General features: G+C 41.2%; 1 protein-coding gene and 1 long non-coding RNA gene across 9 annotated transcripts in view; one reads left to right on the plus strand and one right to left on the minus strand.

Annotated features, from left to right (window-relative positions):
• Positions 1–3,460, minus strand: part of LOC148108799 (uncharacterized) — a 35,636-nt gene extending 32,176 nt beyond the window's left edge. The window contains exon 1 of the long non-coding RNA XR_015727040.1: positions 2,610–3,460. This is a non-coding gene — a long non-coding RNA (uncharacterized LOC148108799). The remainder of the gene's footprint in view (positions 1–2,609) is intronic.
• A 243-nt stretch (positions 3,461–3,703) lies between these two features.
• The window catches only part of TMEM218 (transmembrane protein 218), a 30,359-nt gene continuing 21,522 nt past the window's right edge, over positions 3,704–12,540 (plus strand). For 2 of the 8 annotated variants that reach the window (XR_006779765.2, XR_015726979.1), the window contains exons 1-2: positions 3,737–3,854; positions 4,542–4,729. The gene's annotated coding sequence lies outside the window, so the exon portion shown is untranslated. Of the gene's footprint in view, positions 3,866–4,541; positions 4,730–12,540 lie in introns of all 8 variants that reach the window. The other 6 variants (XM_045798050.2, XM_045798056.2, XM_045798057.2 and 3 more) reach the window with 6 other exon arrangements.

Genomic DNA, 12,540 nt, shown 5'->3' on the forward strand with positions numbered 1-12,540 from the left:
ATAATGCAAGTCCAAGGATCCATCAACTGCTTATAGTGCACTGTATTTGTCTGGATGAGACTTGGGATCAGAATTAAGAAAGATCTGATGAATTCTTCTTGCCTCCAGACTATACAACACCTATCCCATCCTAAGTAAGATAAGCTCTACATGAGAAAAGACACAGCATGGATGAAGGAAACCTTGGACCGATGGAACTAGGATTCTAATACCAGCTCTGTCCACAGACTACATGGTTTTAGGCAAAGATAATTTATCTCTATCCATGTTAGTCTTTGTTTTGTTTTTTATTAACATGATTTCCAAAGTTTGTTTCAGTTCCCACATTCCATGGGACCTGATTCATCAGAGACCTCTTTTTTTTTTTTTTAAGATTTTATTTATTTATTTGAGAGAGAGAGAGAGAGAGAGAGAGCGTGAGAGAGAGAGAGAGAGAATCATGAGCAAGGGGCAGAGAGAGAGAGGGGGAAGCAGATTCCCCGTTGAGCAGGGAGCCTGATGTGGGACTTGATCCCAAGACCTTGGGATCATGACCTGAACTGAAGGCAGATGCTTGACCGACTGAGCCACCCAGGCACCATCATTAGGGACTTCTAAGATAGCAAGGCTCAAAACTTTTTCTTAAGGGCCCAGCAGTAAATATTTCAGGCTGAGGGGCCACACAGTCTCTGTATTAACTATTCAGCTCTGATGTTGTAAAGTCAAAGCAGCCATAGACAACCTGTGAGCACACCTATGTTCCAGTAAAACTTTACTTACAGACACTGAGACTTGAATTCCATATAGTTTTCACAACTTTCTTCTTTTGTTTTTTCCCCAAACATTTAAAAATGTAAAATTCATTCTTAGCTTGCAGGTCATACAAACATGGTAGGCCAGATGAGGCCCCCAGACTGTAGTTTGCTGACCCGTGGTCTATAGCATTAAGTAAATATTATGATCTGGAACATCATGGTGGTAATTTTGGATGACCTTAGAAAGCCAGTAACTAGGGTTCAACAAGTGACAATTGTACTGGGGGAAATTTTTGTTTACCCAGTTTCCCAATTAGCAGAATAGAACAATGGTAGCTTTTGAATCTCAGCTAATAACCAACAATCACTTAGGTTTCGGGTACATTTTCAGATCTACAGAAGCGCTCAAATAATCACACATGAGAAAATGTACATAAAACAATTCAGGACTCTATGGCAGAAAAAGTTTTGACTATAAAATGAACATGAAAATTTTATGCCATCTCCTGAAATCACTCCTTGCTCCATAGTCTTTTTGTTACCCTACCTCTATCAGACAGCATAACAAATGATTTTACACATTAAAGAAAAAGGCAATTGGGCACTGGTTTGTACTGTTATTGCTTGAACTTTTTGGGTTGTTTAGGAGAAAAGAAAATTGTAATTAAACAAATGGTATGCATACATATATGGCACCTAAGTACATTCTACAAGTGTGATATTACTGTACATATACAGCAGAGATTTGGAGCAATGTGGAGAGCCGCTGAATAACACTCAACAGAGGAGACAATTTTTAAAAGGAGAAAGATTGGATAGTCAAGTAATCAATCTTCTCTAGAGTGAACTTTGATTAAGAGATGGCAAAAGATGGAGCGCTGTGGTGACAGCACTTCTCTCAATTTCAATGAGAAGGTAGAATATCATTATTTAATCAGAAAACTAATACCTCCTCCCAGTTAAGGGGTGAGATAGAGGTGGGGCTAGCGGGGAGGGTCCCTTGATGTGAAAGGAAACCTAAAATGTTTTATCCGTTTGGGAAGATGCAAGAGGTTTGGAGTGCCTTCTCAGTCATGCCTTATTCTTAATTTATAATTTAACTAAAGTCAGCTTGATCATTTGAAGTATAAGAAGGTTAACTTTTCCAGTCTCAAACTTTTGAATCTTTCCCCACAAAACATTAAGAACTCAGAACTGGTCCTGACCAGTTGTTCTAAACAGTGTTATTTTCCATTATTTGTCTCCTCTCTGGCTTAGACCAGTTTCCACATTATTCCCCAGATACTCAGTGTTCATTCTTGTCTCAGTCTCTTTGTTCAAACTGTTCTCTCTCCCTGGATTCCCTTCCATCTCTGTTCCACCGTTTCCATTCCTACCCATATGCCAGGGCCCAGCATTCATGCTAGCTGTACCACGAAGACCCCCAATTAACTCCAGCCAAAACACTATTTCCCCCAAAGAATACGACTGAAGAAGTGCTCTGAAAACTGCAAAATGCTCTCCAGATATGAAGTATTCTTATTATTATTATGGGGGGCAATTGAGTTTGGCTCATGTTATATCTTGCCTGAAAGTGTTTCCTAATTGCAGTCTATTAAGAGGGCAGGAATCACTTGGTATTTTATTTTATATTTTATTTTATTTTATTTTATTTTATTTTATTTTATTTATTTTTTGGTATCCTCATAGGCCCTACCAGTGCTTAGCTACAGCTAACAATTCCAACGAAATGAAATCAAAATCAATCAAAATAGTGGCTTTCTTAACCTCAGAGCCCCGCATTGGGCTAAGTGGTTCAGTTGTTAAACACCTAAGAAATAGTCAGTTAGGACATATGACTACAAATGAAACCTTGAAAGTAAATTTGAGACTTACATTCAGTGGAATTCAACCATCTTCTTCCATTTTACTCATAAAGTTATGATGCAGGAGCTGAATTCCCTAAATCAGAGCTTCAGTGTTCCAGGACTGAATAGTTTGCTTCATGATGTTTCAGAATGTTGTCTAAGGTCAAATGTTCAAGTACTGGAGTTCTCAAATTTGGTATTGTTTGTTTTGAGTAGTGCCTGTTTTCCCTTCCTGATTCAGCCATGCAGCACGCATCCTCTTCCTATTTCCATGGGTTTGCCTGATTTGTGGATGTTTTAGTCTTACGGGCCATACATAGCTTTGGAACAAAATCACAGCGAGTTTTAGTTTGCAATTAGGTAAGAGCAGTCTGCTAAAGCATGGACCAGTTCCAGCTGCCCGGAGGTGTGGCTTCAGATTTACTTGACTGACCCTGGCCTCGCTTCCTCAGTCCGTCCCATGAGAAGAATGATTCTTGCTATAGTCTACTTCCTAAGGCTATTGGAAGATCAACTCCAAATAAAACAAGGCGAGGTAAGGATAAATGAAAATATGATGCTGGTACATACAACTTGTGCTTCGAACTCGGTTCCGTCCGGGGGTGGGAGGTTTCAGGGACCCTCAATGACTGGGCCTGACCCTACCTCTCCGAGGCCTAATCTGACTTGCCCCCAGAGTCCCCCCGCCCACCCAAGCCAGTGGGTCGGGGACTGAGATGTCCATCAGACTCCGAAACAGACATTAACGTCTACACTGCTGTACAAATGTCCGGACTTCGAGATGAGGGGAAGGGGTTGCCTTCTTCCGCTTCACAACCTGGCTGTACAGTCTCCACAGTAACAGCGAGGGAGTCCCAGAGAGCAGCTCTCTCCCGCCTAACCACCAGCCCCGAAGCTAGACTGACCAATGGGTCTGCGGGTTACCTAAGAAATGGTGTGATTGACAACGGGGTGGGACGGGAGGCGGAGGCAGAACTGCCTCAATCCAATCAAACTTGAGGCCGGTCTCGGGAACCAACAGCACCGACCAATCGGAGGACGTAACGAAATGCGACGTGCCCACCCACCACGCTCAGTTCTGCCTGGAGGCGCTACGGACGTAAACAAATGAGAAGGAAGCTGGGTGTTGAAAGGGCGGCGCTGATTAGCGAATCTGGAATAGACTGGATGAAAGCCCACTTGTGATTCGTCATAAGTAGACCAGAAGGCCCTGTGGGCTGGAACCGGCAGGACAGTGAGTCGTGAGTAGGGGACCTCGGAGAGGGAGAGCCAGGTGAGGGGGAGGTGAGGAAAAGGGGTGGGGGGGCTGCAAAGGGAGAATGGCGGAGGCTGGGGCTGAGGAGGCTGGTAGACGGCGTGGGCGGATGGCTGTGAGCGGACTCTCAGATCACCCTTAGCGCAGATCTGGACCCAAGGCCCGGCAGCAGATAAATACTTAATTGGGGCCGAGAAAGAAGGGATGCTTTGCCGTGCTCCTAAGAAAATGAAATGTCAGTGCCTGATTCAAATACGTTATGTCGATCATACCTTAATCTGTCCAACTACTGGGAGGTAGCCCGTCGAACATTCTGAAGATGATACCTGGGGGCGACGATTTCGGGCCGCCAGTTTGAAAGAGCCGCAGGGCTGGGGAGAGACGCTAGAGCCCTAGTTCCTGGGGTGTTGACTCCAGCGCTGGAGTGCTGCTGTCCGGGGGGGCCCTAGGAGAGATAGCTTACAGACGGTCCACACACCGCCCAGGAAAAACGGTGGAAGGACGTCGTCTGGATCCACTGATCCCCTTTTACTCTCAGCGCGTTGAGAGAGAATGCCACATCGATGGCATTTAGGTAGCTCCGCGACTTGCATTTTACTTAATTACAAAGGCAGAAGCATCCTAATACATTAAAATTCAAACCGTAGTGAAATGTTTACTGTAGAAAAATAAATGTGTGACAGCCCCCCCCCATTATATTTGAAGGTTTGGAACGGTTATAAAGAAAGTGGAAAGGAATCCTGAAGAAGGACCATTCGCTCTTGTAATCCCTGTTTCTGCTGCCTTCAAGGCCTTGAGTCTGAAAATGTAAGAATGGGTGAGATACCTAGCTCCCACCAGCAGCTGCAATAGGACCAACTTACCCTCCATGGAATCCACATTTGTACTGGACTGTAAGTCATCTTCTAATGGCCATTAGTATTCTCACACATGATCGACAGCCACGGCGAGCAGTGGATTTTTAATCTGTTAGACTGTATGTGCAGGGGTCAGGGACCTTATTGCGTGCCTCTCTATCAGTTTTCTCTGAGGGCTGTGAGAAAAGGTATGCAGAACCAAGATTAAATGAATGAGCAGTGCTCCAAACAGCCCTTTAAAAGTTTTGGACAATCTCCTTCCAAAGAAATACCTCACAGCATGAGCACAGAGGGGAAAAATTGGCCCTGGAGTTGCTCTGGTTGTCAGGCACTAAATAGGGTGTTCAAATTGAGACATTATTTTGTTCTGACTCTAGTCTACCTGCTTTAAATGCCACAGACTTAAGTAAATGGACTTCCTCTGGAAACCAGGTTGGCTAAACCATCTGTTCTCAAAGAAAGTTTGAGAAGTCCCAGACGTGAATCCAAAACACCATTGTTTTAATTTTTTAATCATATTTACTCAATAATTTAGCTATTCCAGTATGGGAAATAATCACAGTATTATTCCCACACAGAATTAACAAGGTAAAATGACCAGATGTTCACTTCTTTCCCACAGCAGCGCTCTATACTATACCCAGGCTTTCCTTTCCATGCTTAGCCAGAAAATGTACACAGTTTGGTTATGAAGTGATGAACCGCATTCTTATAAAAGCTTGGGGATATTTATCTCATTACTTTAAAGCCATGCCATATATGGATTCCCGGTGTCTCATGAACATTTAATATTCCATGGGGGATTGAAGGGCCATGTTTCTAACGGTACCAACGTCGACCACCACTTGCCCTGTATTCTAGGCGTTAGAGTTGGTTCAAGTTTTACAGGTTATTTTTACAATTTATCCAAAACAGCAGCAATTAAACTTAATCTTGTTAGGGTAGTACCATTGGCTCAGTCAACCAAGCAGGAAACCTGAGTCATCTCTTAACACCTTTTCTCTTGACCCCTTTCTGTTTCCACAACTAAGACAGGAGTCCAGACCCGTGTCATCCCTTATCCAGAGAGTTCCCTATTGGTCACCAATCTGGTCTCTCTGATCTCAATTCATATGCACTGAGCCACCAGCTACCTCTTTAAAAATTAAGAATTCTCTCAAGAATTTCGTAAAGAGAGAATATTACCCTGGGTAGTATAACAGATACCTATGCCCTACTAATAGGTGAACAAACATTAACATTTTGGCGCATCTGCTTAAGTTTTTTCTTTTAGATAAATAAAACATCGCAGATTGATTTCAGGTCTCTTTTGTTCTCTTTTCTAGCCCCATTTGTCTTCCTCCCTCTCATCCCAGAGGCAAACATTCTTTTGAAATTGTTGTGCTTCGTTCATATCCATGTATTTATATTTGTATGGTATATATGTACATCATAAACGATATATTACTTTTTTTAAGATTTATTTATGTTTCAGAGAGAGAGCATGTGTGAGAGAGCTCAGGGCGGGGGGCGGGCAGAGGGAGAGGGAGAGGAACTTAAGCAGACTCCACGCTGAGCGAGAGCCCTACGCAGAGCTGGATCTCATGACCCTGAGATCACAACCTGAGCTGAAACCAAGAGTTGGACGCTTAACCAACTTTGCCACTCAGGCACAGTCAGCCACTTCTATTACTTTTTAAATTTTGAAAATACAAGTAGTATCATACTGTGGGCTTCATTTTGTAATTTGCTTTTTTATCACTCAACGGGGTTTTCGAGATAACATATCTATACAGATAGCCAAGTTCATTCATTTTAAATGTTCTTCATGAGTGTGTAATACTGTATCCATTCCCTTATTGATGGACCCTTAGGTTTTTTCAGATGTTTTGCTATTTTGAAAAAAACTTCAATGAATACCTTTGTACATGTCTCTTTATGCAAGAGCTTTTCTAGAGCGCTGGTTCTCCAAGGGGATGGTACTGCCCTGTTGAGCATTTTGGAATTTGTGAGAGCACTTTTGGTTATTACTGTGATTTAGAGGTACCACTGGGGTTTACAGAGCAGGGCCGAGGTTGTTAGATGTTCTGCAGTGAAGAATTGTCCTGCATCCTGTACCATTTTCAAGAGTCCCACAGGACACGCATTTCTAATCTGAGCCTAGAACCTAACTCCGTTTTTCATATAAACATAATGTATTTTTTGGCACCGTGTGATATAGTAAAATTTCCAGGAATGCAACTCAAATGTAAATCAAGGGGAAATTATACTTACTTGTGTTTTGGAACCTTAACAAGAGTTGTTCATCACTTGAGAAAATCACATAGCTGAAGGCGGCCCAGCTCGTGGTATTTGAGTTGCAATACAGCACACCTGCACGAGCCCGCGTTTGTAGCTTCTGCGCTCATGGTGATTCTAAGTTTAGGTGCAAGCATCTGACTGCTGTACTTCATTATGTATTCTAGTCTAGTCAGCCTGAACATTTGTATATTTAAACATATGCTGTTTTATTATGAATTACTTTCCATTTAGAATTGGCCTGTATTTGACATAAAGTAGAGGTCGAGTATGACTGTTTTCTGATTGGATAGTCATTTGTCCCAACACCGTCGATGAAATCCTTTACCTGCAGCATCACGACCAACTCTGTCCTGTACCAAGTTCTCCTAAATGCACGATCTGTTTCGGGGCTATTTTATTCCACTGATCCATGTGTCTTTATGCCATATCACACTGTTTTAATTACCTTGGTTTTATACTGTGTCTTGCGGCAGTTGGTAACAAGAAAGGCAAGTCTCCATCCTAGTTCTCAAAATTGTTCTCGCTATTCTTGGGCTTTTGCTCTTACATATGAATGTAGGATACGTTTTCAAGTTCCATGAGCTCCACAAAAATTTATTTTGAGATTTTGGTTAGAATTGCACTGAATTGATGTTGAGATCTTTTAATATTGAACCATCCCGTCCAGGAATGTAGGTTATTTCTCTACTTAGGTCTGTTTTGTTATTCTATTCAGGCCTTTAAAAAAAAAACAAAAAAAAAAACCTTTGGGAACACTTGGGTGGCTCAGTCGGTTGAGAGTCCGACTCTTGGTTTCGGCTCAAGTCATGATTTCAGGGTCATGGGATCCAGCCCTGCCTTGAGCTCCTCACTCACCACAGAGTCTGCTTATCCCTCTCCACAGCCTCCTCTCAAGTTCTCTCTCTGTCTGTCTCTCTCTAATAGATAGACAAATAAATAAATAGATAGATAAAATATTTTTAAAAATACCTTTGAATAAAGTTTAACAATTTTTGCTGTAAAAATCTTATATGGCTATCTTTGGATTTATTCCTACTTATACACAAAAAAATACACATTTTTCTACTATGAAAGTTTCAAATGCATTCAAACGTATAAAAAACAGTATAGCAAACACTCATGTACTCATGATCCAGCTTCAACAGTTACCTCATGACTGGTTCTGTGTCGTGTTAGCCTCTTTCACCTCCTTTCCCTGGATAATCATGAAGTTCCCAGACATACTTTCCTATTCTCTGTGGTATGTCTATGTATGTCTATATGTATATTGTAATCGTTTGGCAGTGTAAGCACAGTATCATGACATTTTTTTTTAAGATTTTATTCATTTGAGAGAGTGAGAGAGAGCACGTGCGTGAGATTGAGTGAGGGGAGCAGCAGAGGGAGAGGGGCAGGCAGCCTCTGAGCGGAGCGTGGAGCCGGACCTGGGGCTCGATCTCACAATCCTGAGATCATGACCTGAGCTGAAACCGAGTCAGCCACTTAACCCACTGAGCCACCCATACACCCCAATATCATCCCTTAAAAAAAAAACCACCAAATATCCAGATACTGTTCAGATTTCCCCAGTTGCCTCCTAGAAGGTTTTTGACATTTGGTTTCCTTGAATCAGGGTTCCAATTACTCCATATCTTTGTCAACACTTGGTGGTGTTGCCTCCTCCAGAGCAAAATAATAACCAAGAATTTAACTTTGAACTGTCCTTTCTCATCTTCCATGTAACTGTTGACAAATATTTTAGCGCTTCCTTATTTTTTTTTTATTGTTGAAGTATAACTGACATACGGTTTTAGGGGTGCAACATATTGAATCTGTTGGACTTATTTATTTTTTAACTGGAAGTTTGTACCTTCGTGGCCGTTCTGGGGGGCATCTAGAATTACTGCAGTGTGGTTTTCATTTACAATTTCCTGCTGACTATGGAAATTGAGCGCCTTTCACGTCTTTATTGGCCATTCATATATCCAAGTTTCTGAGAGAGGTATACTAAAATCTCCACTAAATTTATGGGTTTGTCCATTTATTGCAATGATTCCTTTTGGCTTTATGTATTTTGAAGCTTTATCTTAGGTTCATATTTGTCCTGAGTTGTATTTTTTTGTTGAATTCTTCCTTTTGTGAATGTCACTATTAATACCTTTCAAAGCTTTCCATTCTATTTTGTTTCATACTAATATCGCTTCTATTTAGTTTTGTTTGTTTATTTTTTTAATTGTGGTAAAAAAACATGTAGATAAAATTTACCATCTTAACCATGTTAAGTGTTTGGTTAAGTAGTCTTAAGGATATTCACACTGTTGTGCAAGGGATCTCTAGAACTTTTTCATTTTACAGAACTGAAATTCTGTATCCATTGGACAACATCCTCCCATCCCCCCTCCCACTCCCACCCCTGGTCCCCCTTGTTTTTGTTTTGTTTGTATTTGCTCTTTCGGTCTCTTTATTAGCAGCCTTCATTTTCAGTATCTCTCTCATTATTCTTTCCATGCAAAGAGCTGGTTTAAACAAAATCTAATATGAAAATCTCTTTTAATAGTCAAGCATAATCTGTGTGTGTTTACTATGATTACTGTTATATTTGGGTTTATTTTACAATCTTATTTTGTATTTTCTATTTTCCTTGCTTTTTCTTTGTTTCTTTCCCCTCCCGCCTTGTCTTCTTCCTTTATTTTTTTCACTCTACTAGTGTGGAAGTTATTCACCCTATTTCTTTTATTTGGTGTTTACCTGTGTGTTTTTAACATGCAGACTTAGCTTCAAGTTTACAGGTAACCGTTAACTTCATCTCCTCCAGCGTAAAATAATAACCAATGATTCTACTTGGAACTGTCCTTTCTCATCTTCCATGTAACCGTTGACAAATACTTAAGCTCTTCCTTGTTTTTATTTTTTTTTATTAGTGAAGTATAATTGACATACAGTGTTATACTAGTTTCAGGTGTACAACATATTGAATCTCTGTGACTTACTTATTTTATAACTGGAAGTTGTACCTCTTCATCCCCTCCGTCTATTTCACCGATACTTCCCCTACCTCCCCTAAGCAACCACCAGTTTGTTCTCTGTATTTAAGAGTCTGGCTTTTTGTTTTGTTTGTTCACTTGTCTTGTTTCTGAAATTGCACATATGGTGAAATCACATGGCATTTGTCTTTCTCTGACTGACTTATTTTATTTACCGTAATACTCTCTAGGTCCATCCATGTTGTTACAAATGGCAAGATTTCATTCTTTTTGATGGCTGAGTAATATTCCACTGTGTGTGTGTATGTGTGTGTGCATACCAGATCTTCTTTATCCGTTCTTCTATCGATGGACATTTAGGTTGCTTCCTGAATCTTGGCTAGTATAAATAATGCTATAATAAACATAGGGCTGCTCAAATTAATGTTTCCATTTTCTTTGGGTAAATTCCCAGCAGTGGAATTACTGAATCATATGGTATATCTATTTTTAATTTTTTGAGGAACCTCCATACCGTTTTCCAGGTGGTTGTACCAATTTACGTTCCACCAATAGTGTACGAGCGTTCCTTTTTCTCCGCATCCTAACACATGTTATTTCTTGTCTTTTTCATATCTAGCCATTCTGACTAGTGTGATGTAATATCTCATTGTGGTTTTGATTTGCATTTCCCTGATGATGAGTGATGTTGAGCATCTTTTCTTGTGTCTGTTGGCCATCTCGATGTCTTCTCTGGAAAAATCTTTATTCAGGTCCTCTACCCATTTTTTCATCAGATTGTTTTTTGGTGTTGAATTGTAGAAGTTCTTTATGTATTTTGGGTATTAACCCCTTATGGGATATGTTATTTGCTAATATCTTTTCCCATTCACTAGGTGGCCTTTTTGTTTTGTTGATGGTTTCCTTTGTTGTGCAAAAGATTTTCATTTTGGTGTAGTCCCAAGAGTTTATTTTTGCTTTTGGTTCCCTTGCCTGAGGAGACACATCCATAAATGTGTTGCTCTTGTTCTTCATTGTTTTTAACTCTTCAAACAATTAGGCCTTCTTATCATTACAGAGATCTTTACTCTCAATATTACCCAGTATTTTTCTTACCATCCCTCCTTACATCTCATGCCTTCTTTCTTGGTTCATTTTCATTCTTGTTCAAGTACAGCTGTGACAGGTGAACTCCATCTCACTCTTTGTCTGAAAACGTCTTTATTTTATACCCACTCTAGTGGGAGCCTTGCCCACTGACTTGTGTGACATCCCCACCGAGAGGTTTCAGTTGTCTCTGCTGGGATCCTACAAGTTTCTCACTTTTAGACTGGTTTTATGTACATCTTACTTCTCGAGATTCCTATACCGCTTTGGTAGTATGATTTGAACCCCACACTTGCGTGTGGTGTTGGATCAGGATTCAAATTTCTCTTGGGTTAGTCTTTTTTCACTCATGGCCCGAGGTATTTGGCCAACTTTCTTCCAACAAAGTCAGCAGCAACTGTTTTAGTCCCTATTTCAAAGACAGGTGAGCCTTTTCTGGGCTTATCTTTATGCCTTGTTCTCAGTTCCAGTTCTCTGTGTTGTGGATCTGAGACCTCATCTGTCCAGGAGGATACCACTCCAAAGGTCTGCAGCTGGTTCTGGTACCCCTGTAGACCTTTGGGCTCACTCCTGTTCACCACTCAGATTTTGAATTATGCTTTCATTTATGGTATTTAAGGATTTTCCTGTATTGCTTCCCAGCTCCGCTGTGTATTGACTTCTTTTTGCTCGATTTTATTAAGCATCTCTATGTGTTCACTGTCGTGTGAGGTATTTCCCTTGTTAGGTCTGTCCAGCATATTGACCAGAAGTTACAGTCCTCTTTCTAAAGCTGAATATGATCCTATCAGCCCTTCACTTGATTTCTGTGGACTTGTTAGCATGGCTTCATTTATTCATCCAACAAATATTTCTTGCTTGTAATATCTGTGCTAAGAACTGGGGATACTGTGGTGAGCAAGATATAAAATCTCTTCCCTCATGGAGCTTGCTATACTGATGGGAGACATAGAAAGTAAACCTGTAAATAGTAAGTAAAAATGTACCCTGAAGGAAATAAGGAGTGGTGGAGAGTAATTGTTTGGGGTGTTACTCTAGCCAGAACCATCAGGGAAGACTTTTCTGTGGAGGTCACATTTAAAGCTGAGCTCAGACAGATGAGGAGAAGCCACCCTACCAACAGTGGAAGATTCGCTGGGAGTCGTGGGTTAATTCCAGGCCGTGGAAACAGCAAGCGCAAGGACCCAGTGGTGGGGACACGCTTGGCAGTTTAGAGTTACTGAGGTGATACCGTGTGCTCTAATGGGGGGGGCATGCACCCCAGTTAGGTTAGAGAGGCAAGTGAGAGCCCAGCCCATCTGCTGCCATTCCTCTCTCGGCCCACCTCTCCCCCTGCCTGCCATCTTGCCACACTGATTCTTTCCCAAATGGGCCTGTGGGAAGTCACCTCCTCAGTAAAGCCCTTCTCCCTTTGCGCTACCTCTGCTCCCACTTTGTCCCACTTTGTCCTTTGTCTCCTTGTCAGAGTGTGGTGTGGGTAGTTGTTTATGTGACAGTGTTCTCCAGTGGGCCTGCAGT

Source organism: Ursus americanus, chromosome 16, assembly GCF_024610735.1.
Source record: "Ursus americanus isolate L20-20 chromosome 16, mUrsAme1.1.p, whole genome shotgun sequence".
NCBI classification, from domain to species: domain Eukaryota; kingdom Metazoa; phylum Chordata; class Mammalia; order Carnivora; family Ursidae; genus Ursus; species Ursus americanus.